General features: G+C 43.2%; 1 protein-coding gene across 1 annotated transcript in view; it reads right to left on the bottom strand.

The window, feature by feature from the left end:
- USP31 (ubiquitin specific peptidase 31) overlaps positions 1-9972 on the bottom strand; it is a gene marked incomplete at its 3' end in the record, with an annotated part of 38928 nt that extends 28956 nt beyond the window's left edge. Inside the window, exon 1 of the mRNA XM_008059944.1 lies at positions 9934-9972. The remainder of the gene's footprint in view (positions 1-9933) is intronic.
- Between the last annotated feature and the right edge of the window lie 10 nt (positions 9973-9982).

Below are 9982 nucleotides of genomic sequence, written 5' to 3'. Positions count from 1 at the left end.
CGGCGAGCCCTCATCTCTACAATAAATCAAAAAATCAGCCGGGCGTGGTAGCGCATGCCCGTAATTCCGGCTACTCGGAAGGCTGAGGCTGAAGGATCGCCGGAGCCCAGCAGGTGGAGGCTGCGGTGGCCGGGAGCGGCCACTGCACTCCAGTCTGGGCGACAGAGTGAGACTCCAACTCAAAAAAAAAAAAAAAGTTACTGAAGCGGATAAATGATAGTAGTACAACATTGACTGCACTTAATGCCAATGGATTATACACTTAAGGTGGTTAAAATGGTAAATTTTATGTTGTGTATAATCTACTATTATATAATTAAAATGTACTGTTGTATAATTAAATTATTTTTAAATGCTAAGAGATGAATGAGCAAAGAATGAAAATAACAAATTTAAATTAAAAAGTCCAACTCACTCCACAAATGGTTTTTGAGCATCCAACATGTCCCATTTACTATGCTGGGTGAAATATATGACCAAACTAGCAGCACTATAATTTTTGTAATCCCTTGTTTTTGAAAAGCAATATGACAACACACAAAAAGTCAAAAAGATGTCAATAAGCTCTTGATGCCGTAAGGACATGCCTGGAAACTTATCCTAAATAAACAAACTGACAAAGCAAAAAGCTATACACATGATTCATGTTCATTATAGTCAAAGAGTAAGGAGGAAAATGCCTAATAAGAGAGGACAGGATAAGTAAATTATCACTTAGCAATGTGATTAATACTATAAATGTCATTAAACATTAAATAGCATTATGAATGCTGTTTACAAACATTAAAATGGTTTATAAGTTGCATTAAAGCTGGGCTCGGTGGCTCAGCCTGTAATCCCACGCCTTTGGGAGGCTGAGGTGAGTGGATTGCCTGAGCCCGTGGGTTCGAGACCTGCCTAGGCAGCAAGACCTCATCTCTACAATAAATCAAAAAATCAGCCGGGCGTGGTAGTGCATGTCTGTAATTCCAGCTACTTGGAAGGCTGAGGCGGAAGGATCGCCGGAGCCCAGCTGGTCGAGGCTGCGGTGGCCAGGAGCGGCCACTGCACTCCAGTCTGGGCGACAGAGTGAGACTCCAACTCAAAAAAAAAAAAAGTTGCATTAAAATCATAATCCAAAATGGTCTGGCCAGTATGATACAACCAGGTATAATATGCAATTGTTGGACAAGAAGTACAAAAATGTAAATCAACGGCACTTTAGGGCAATGTGTTAAAAAAGTAAGAGTGCACAGTTCAAGCTGAAGCTCTGCCCTGTAAATGTGTAAACAAACCAACCTAAGTCAAATCGGAATAACAGATTTAGTGCTAGTTCATGCAGATGGTTGGGAAGACATTTTTTAAAACCTCAGAATTGGGGCTTTATAACAAATAAAAATCTCTGGCCAAAACTCTATCCTAAACTATCAAATATTTCCCACCATGAATTACCATGGGACTACAAATATCCCATGTCTAAAATAGAATTTAGCATCTTTGAAAAGTTGTAAACTGCCTCCATTTCCCAAATGTGACCAGTTTCAAAAAAGTTAAGATATATACTGTTCTCCCCAAACCAAGTTCTGTCCCTGTCCCTCTCTCATCATCATCCTCAATGTCCCTATTCCCTGAGTAATTAATCTTTTAAAAATAAGAGAAAAAGATAATCATACCACAGCCTGTCTATACCTTTGGTGGCTGGTCTTGCACCTAATTTCCAACTGTCTATTTAAAGATTCTCTCTTTTTTTAAGAGACGAGGTCTCATTTTATCTCCCAAGCTAGAGTGCAGTGGCGCTATCATAATTCACTGCATCCTTGAACTCTTGGGCTCAAACGAACCTCCCACTCAGCCTCCTAAGGAGCTGGGACTGTAAGTGCATGCTACGACATCCAGCTAACTTTTCATTGTTTTTTTAGAGGCTTAGCCTCCCAACGTGCTGGGATTGCAAAACACCAGCCACCACTCCCAGACAAGACTCCCCCTCTATGTGGAGGGCTCATATCCCATGACTCCCAAACCCTCATACTCAAATTAAATGCACAATCTTTTCTGTCCCTCAGCTCCACAAACCACTTCCCCTTTCCAACTGCTCAATTTCTATCTGCTACCCCATATGTCTTCAGCACCCCAGGCTGAAGTCTCAGTGTTCCCTTTACCACTCCACCTCTATAGTCTCCTTAAAAATGTCCAATGTCCTCCAAAATGTGTCTTGGATGCAACCCTTCCTTCTTCTCCTCACTTCACTCCTGTGATAGTTCTCACCCTGTATCTACTCTCTCCTCCATTTGATTCATTTTTGCTCATCAGACCTATTTTTCTAAAACCATTTTCATCAGTCACTGCATAATTCAAAAAGCTTCAATTGAATCACTACTGATTGCAGCCTCAAGGCGCAACTGTTGTGACAAACTTTCAAAGCCATCCAAAATCTGCCCCCTTTCCCCAGCCATCTAAATTTATTTCCCCTTCTCTCCAAATCAGTGATTCTCAACCAGGGGCAATTCTGCCACCCAGGGAACATTTGGCAATATTTGATTGTCACAACTGTGGGGTGGGGAGTGGGTTAGTGCTACTGGCATCTACTGGGTAAAGGCCAGGGATTCTGCTAAACGTCTTGCAATGCCAGGACAGCCCCCCACAACAAAGAATTATCCAAAATAGCAATAGTGCCAAGGCTGAGAACCCCTGTTCCAAATCAAGGCTCTCTGTCCCTAGACCACACTATCTCCGTGCCTTTGCTCAAAATATTTCCCCAGCAACCTAGAATGTCATCTCTCTTTCCCTTAACTATCCATGCTTTATTTATCTTCAATTTATATTCTAAGTCAATATTCCATGACTTTAAATTCCATCTATAGGTTAATGACTTCCAAATATTTATCTCAAGCCAGTATCAATCTTCTGAACTCCACACTTCTTTACCCAGCTGCCTACTGGACAATCTCACGCGTATATTATTTAATACATCTGAACTTGGACTCCTGATCCCCCCAAAACTGGTTCCCCCCCAATAAAATCACCCAGTTGCTCAGGAAACAGCTAGGAGTTATTCTTGATGCTACCTCTACCTGTCTTCCCAGAATCAATCCATGAGTAAGCCCTGTCAAGAGTCTACCTCCAGATATATCTCAAATCCATCCACTTCTCCAACTCTCTCCACCACTACTTTTACCTGGTTCATCAGAAAAAGCCTCCTAATTAGTCCCCTTGCATCCCTTCTATTCAGTATTCAGTACCCAGGATGATCACTTCACATTGTCATGAGATTATTCTAGAACTCTGTTTAAAAGCCTCAACAGCCAGGCTCGGTGGCTCAGCCTGTAATCCCGCGGTTTGAGAGGCCAAGGTGAGTGGACTGCCTGAGCCCGCGGGTTCGAACCCGCCTGGGCAACTTGGCGAGACCTCATCTCTACAATAAATCAAAAAAATCAGCTGGGCATGGTAGCACATGCCTGTAGTTCCAGCTACCTGGAAGGCTGAGGCGGAGGGATCGCTGGAGCCCAGCAGGTCGAGGCTGCAGTGGCCGGGAGCGTGCCACTGCCCTCCAGTGGGCGACAGAGTGAGACTCCAACTCAAAAAAAAAGCCTCAACAGCTTCCATCTCTCTTAGAATAAAATTTAAACCCGTTAACTTGGCCTACAAGGAAGGTCCCATGCCTATACAAAGCCGACTCAACTTCTGCCTACCTGGCCCCTGCCCTTCCTTCCAGTCTCTTCTATTCCGCTCTCCTCCTGGCTCTCTAGTTGCAAACAAGGCTTGTCAGAATTTTAAATGTGCCTAGCTCTTTCAACTATACAGTCTTTTGCATACATTTTATATCCCTTGCCTGGCTATACCCTTTATTCTGTCTCACATACCTTGTTTATTCCTTCTTAGCACTTATATGGTTTTATTTTTATTTTTTGAGTTGGAGTCTCACTCTGTCACCCAGGCTGAAGTGCTGTGACACACTCACGGCCACCCCAACATCGACCTGCCTGGGCTCTGGCGATCCTTCCGCCTCAGCCTTCCAAGTAGCCGGGGTAATTTTTAATTTCATATTTACCAGTGTTTATTGGTTAATATCTGCCTCCTCTGTGACAATAAAAGTTTCATAAAGGAAGGGACCATGTGGCCTTTTACCATTATCATATTACAGTATTTTGTTTACCACTATATACCCAATGACTAGCACCGTGTGTGGCAGTTAGGAACTCAAATTTGTAGATGCTTAATTGCTGACACTGAATGAATGAATCTTCTACCTACTTCTCAATTCATAATGATCTCAATCCTCTCTGAACTCCCACTGAACTTTCCAGTACAATTTAAAATGCTTCCCTATATAAGCAGGTAAGTTCTCTGGGGACAAAACCTCTGAACTATCATCTTTATACTTAATCCTCTATTCTCAGGCCCTTTCCTAAACTAAACCCTTTACACACAATAATTGTGCAGTAAATGTGATTTAAGTCAGCAAACAAGGAGTTCTATAATTGTCCTGTATATTTTTACTCCCCAATTAGTCCTCGTGGAAAATTTCTTGTGATTCTTATGGCTCTCCTTTACCAAACTTGATAAGGAGAGGCATACATCAAGTCAGAACTTACTGAAGAGAGATCCATACGTATTTACACATGCATTTAAACAGTCTGAACATACTTTTTTTAAGGAAGGCTTCCAAAAGTACATAAGCCTAAAGAGTAGCTAGCTGATGCTAGTGGCAGATGACTTTATTTTTACTACAATGCAGCACCACAATCTCAGAGGGAAAAAAATGCTACACGTTTCAGCACGTTCACTCTGCCTGTTGATGTTCTATGTTGAGATGTGTCATTTCAGTGGTTATACTGATAAGGCCACCCCAGGCTCAGGACTCAGTGTGTGCACCAGCAGGAGTGCGCAGGGTGGACAATGAGTGGAAGTTGGAATGCTAGCTCCACTCTCTCAGCCTCTAGCCAGTGAGTGAGCCTTGTTTCCCTCATCCTGAAAGGCTAGGAACTACCTGTACCCCATCCAAGCCTCTTTCCAATTCTAATACTTCATTATTCTATTGCCTTCTTTCTCCTTCAGAGATTCGGAACTTTACTAAAACTCAAGTGACAGTGTTTGAAGGACCAGGGAGCCAACCAGGAAGGGATGCACGTTCTATATTATACCTGGCATAAATCTAAATGTGACCGTCACAATTTCATTTTCTCCCCCCATGTTTCAGATGAATTCAAGGTACACACCAAAGTAAGAGTACTTTGTGGGAAACACTGTGAAATATCAGTATACTAAACAGCTTCGCAGAAACCAGAAAAGTGTGTATCACAGGTGTGCCGCATAACATCAGACCTCCCCAGCATGAATCCACGAAAAAGTAGGGTATAAAACTAAGCAAATGTAATACTGATTGCTAGGTTGGTTGCCACTATTCATTTATACATGTTTATTCATCTTGTAACTTGAGAACACTCACTAATAAATATTCAACACAAGGCACCAAAGACCAAGGGAAAAAATATCGGAGAGAAAAATTATATTCATCAATTACTTTTTGTTGCACTGCAAATTTGGAAGGCATGCCCACAATTCTTTTTTCAATAGATCATGCTGTTCTGGTTGTTCTTTGCCAAAACATTTTAAAAACTGTTGCCATAAAACTCCTTTCTTGCTTGAAAGATGACCATCCATCTTTCTACTTGTTGCAAAAGGACACTGGGTAGTAGAACTCAGAAAGCATTTGTAAGAACTTAGAGCACCTATGCTCACATTAAAGTTAAAACAATAAGCTGATCTCCCTTTAAAGCAGCATATTGAGTATTCAGATTTCAAAATAATTTATGTATCCTCACTGTATTACTAAGCATGTGATACAAGGGCTCTGCCAGTAAAGTTCAAGTTTTACTCTGGTGCCACTGCAAACACACAGAGAAAAGAAAAAGTAACAAGGTAACATTTTTTTTTTGAGTTGGAGTTTCACTCCATCGCCCATACTGGAGTGCAGTGGCCACTCCCGGCCACTGCAGCCTCGACTCACTGGGCTCGGGCAATCCTTCCACCTCAGTCTTCCAAGTAGCTGGAACTACAGGCGCGCGCTACCACGCCCGGATGATTTTTGATTTATTGTAGAGATGAGGTAACATTTTAAAGACTGGAGAAGTAAGGGAAACTTGTGACAAAAAGGTTCAAAACATTCCTCCAGGCCAGGCTCGGTGGCTCAGTCTGCAATCCCAGCACTTTGGGAAGCTGAGGCAAGTGGATTGCCTGAGCCCATGGGTTTGAGACCCACCCGGGCAACTTGGCAAGACCTCATCTCTACAATAAATCAAAAATTAGCTGGGCAATCCACTCACCTCAGCCTCCCAAAGGCATGGGATTACAGGCTGAGCCACCGAGCCCGGCTTGTAAGCACTTTTCTAACCTCAAGGCAAACTATCTCAAGATGGCAAGTTGGTTTTATCTCCTCTGCCAAATCCAGCCAACGAGTAGTGGCTGCCTGGAACCCAGAACTGAGCAGGATTCGAAGGCTGAATGTGAGCTATCTGAAAGTGAAGAATACATGAATCAAGTATCATAAGCCACAAATGGAAGGCATGGTGACAGACCTTATGTCCACCTTCAACTTTCTTTATACTCAACATAACACCTGTCAAATTTGGCTACAATAAAACATTTTAGGGAAAAAAGTAATCAATCCTCCACAGTACCACCAGGCTTATCTAATTAGGAGAAGAAAAGGAAAAAATATATATAATCATATCAGTCCTCTGCTCAAAAATCGGCTCTAGATTCTTAACTCCCAGAGGTTAACTCCAAGCCAGCATAGCTCAAGACCCTCACAATCTGTTTACAACATACTTCTCCAAGGCTTTCTGCACCCCATGTCTTTCCCTCCACGGTGCAACCAAACCGGCCATGTTCCTCAGCAAGCAAGTAGGACCTTAAAGTGCAGACTCCTCGCAACTTGGAGAGACCTCATCTCTACAATAAATCAAAAATCAGCCGGGCATGGTGGTGTTTGCCTGTAGTTCCAGCTACTTGGAAGGCTGAGGCGGAAGGAGCGCCGGAGCCCAGCAGGTCGAGGCTGCAGTGGCCGGGAGCAGCCACTGCACTCCAGTCTGGGTGAGAGTGAGACTCCAACTCAAAAACAAAAAAAAAGTGCAGACTCCTCATCTAGATCACCATTTTACATTTTAACCAAGCCAACTACTTTTACTTAAACAATCGTATTTTGTAGAGAAACTTTATAGCACCAATGGAAAGACAAAAGAAAAACCAACCCAATAAAAATGTCTGTTTCCCCAACACCACATGCCCTTTCATGGCACCCCACCACTTCCCCATCAGGCAAATTTCCATTCAGGCTTCAGAACACTGTTCAGAAATCACCTTTTTCTGCACTGCTTTACTTGTTCCTCAGCATCTGCTGTTTAAAGTATGGTTCCTGGACCAGCAGCATTGGCATTGTCTGGGAGCTTGTTAGAAACGCAGAATCTCAGGTACCACTCAGCTTTACGGAATCAGAATCTGCTTTGTAACAAGATCCTCAAGTAAATTATGAGCACATTAAAGTGTGAGAACCACTACCCTGGGGAACGTACCGGTCCCACCAGACTCAGCTCTTAATCAGTAAATACAGTATCTTCCCCAAAGTGCCTGGCACACAGTGACTGAGGCACTGTGGTGGGCTGCCTTCGAGGTAAACCCTTCCTTTACTCATATCCTCTATCAAGGAAGGAAAATCCACCCTCTAGTCTCCATGGCAGCCAACTGACATGGTCATAGTCAATGAGATGATAGCCAGAGCCTGCTGAGGGGGCTTCTGGAAGAATCTGTATTTCCCTAAAGACTTCCTGATTTCTTGTGTAGAATGTCAGGTGCTGCAGTTGCCATCATCAGACAACCATGAGATGACAAACATGAGAACAAAAAGCCAATAATAGCTCAAGACAATAGGGTGGAAATACAGAAACGGCCTGGGTCCTTGTTGGTTCATCAAGCCACTGTACCACCTGAGAATCATCCACCTCCAGAATTAGTGTGAGACAATTCAATATTTTCATTGCTTAAGTCACTATCATTAGGAATTTTTCTTTCTTGTGCTGAATGCATTCCTGATTGAGTAAGCCTTCAATAAACAGGAGGTGAAAGAATGAACACAGAATGAAATCTACTAAAAGTTCAGAAGATCACATTTTCAAAAGAACCTCTAAGAATCTGTTCGTGTCTGCCAAAGCATGCCTATAAATCAGTCTTTGCACTTCTAGAATTATTGACCCATTTCTGCTCACAACTTAATGGATAAAAAAAAGTGAACACAAACTCATAAGAAAGCAATGGAAGATGCTGTAGAAATGATTTTCACATTTTGGAAAAGAGCAGAAAACCAGGCCTAAACACTAGGCTATGACCATAAAAAGTTTACAATTGTAGCTACTAACAGGCAACTATAAGTAAAAGGGTTGGGGGTGGGGGAACCTACTGTAGCCAGTTCTCCTAGCCATTCTCCTTCTACTTTCTGATTTTGACACCTCTGATACTGGTCTCGTTTTTTGTTTTTGTTTTTTTTCAGTCTTTATCTCAGTCAAGTATTTCCACTCAAACTGTGAAGATAAAACAGCAGCCATTTTTTTTTTCTTTTGAGAAAAACAGAGTTGAGCAATATAAACAAAATGTAAGTTTAAAAAGTATTAAAAGCAGAGGGATCCAAACCGGCCATGTTCCTCAGCAAGCAAGTAGGACCTTAAAGTGCAGACTCCTCATCTAGATCACCATTTTACATTTTAACCAAGCCAACTACTTTTACTTAAACAATCGTATTTTGTAGAGAAACTTTATAGCACCAATGGAAAGACAAAAGAAAAACCAACCCAATAAAAACGTATCCTTTATTAAATTCTAGCTACTGTCACCTGCCAAAGGTTCTAGACTTGAGGCCTGTTCTCTCTTTATTGAAAAAAACAAAAGGGATGAGAGGTGAACAAGAGGTGTTAAAAACAGGCTAACACAAGCTGAGGCTTTCTCCTGGGCATGATCAGGAAAGATCGAGGACAAAGAAAGAATTAACCTTCTCACTGTGTGATTTCATTCTATTGAATACCACATCCACGTCCCGCCCAAAAGTCTCCCTTATACAATCAACTCGTTTTCCCCTTCTGCTTAGAATAAGAGCCCAATTCCTCAGTGTAGCCTAAACGAGCCCATGCCATCTGACCCAGCCTACCACCCAGCTCTCAAATCTCCCTCTCTCACCAGACAGCAAAGGAGGGCCCACGCGCCATATACATCCCCCAATTTAAAGTAGCCTGCCGGAACATCAACCACATCACCAGGTTTTACTTTTTCAAACCACTATCTGATATAATCTCATTAACTTACTAAAGAGTTTAATAACAAAAATAATAATAGCAGCCAATACACATGGTACTAGGTACAGTGGTACAGCTGAAGCATTTTACATATTAGGTTGAACCCTATAAACATTCCAACTTGTACGACAAAAACGATCACAATGGGTAATTCCATAGCGTTCCACCTAATATGTCAACTTGTCTGCAGCTCACAACCACCTTATGAGCGAGGGCCCAGATGAAGAAGGTGTAGCACAGAAAGGGATCCTAACTTGCCCGGGGTCACGCCGCTAGTTAAGTCCCTGAACCAGGATTTGAACTCAAGCTCAACACCCCCACACTTCAAGAATGCAAGCTCCATGAAGGCAGAGAGCTTTGTTCAAGGCAACATCGCTCCCCAATGCCTCTCACACTGGGCGTGTGCAGTAAGCGCTCGACAACCACACGAACGAACGAACGAACGAACCCTCCTTACGGTCGGAGGCCTCCGTCCCTGACCTCTTCGAGCAGCCCACGCAGAGGCCTGCCCACCCGAGAGGAAGGCAGGGCAGGAAGACCCGGGCGGGCGGGCGGGCGTCCCAGCGACCCGGGAGCAGGATCCGGCCGCGGGGAGCGGCGGCGCGCGCGGGCTCACCTTGAAGTCGCGGCTGTGCTGCGGGGTGTACTCCAGGGTCCAGAGGGCC

This window comes from Carlito syrichta, unplaced genomic scaffold, assembly GCF_000164805.1.
Source record: "Carlito syrichta isolate Samal-C Ts95f unplaced genomic scaffold, Tarsius_syrichta-2.0.1 Scaffold304449, whole genome shotgun sequence".
Taxonomy (NCBI): Eukaryota; Metazoa; Chordata; class Mammalia; order Primates; family Tarsiidae; genus Carlito; species Carlito syrichta.
This window is presented reverse-complemented; position numbering and strand designations above follow the sequence as displayed.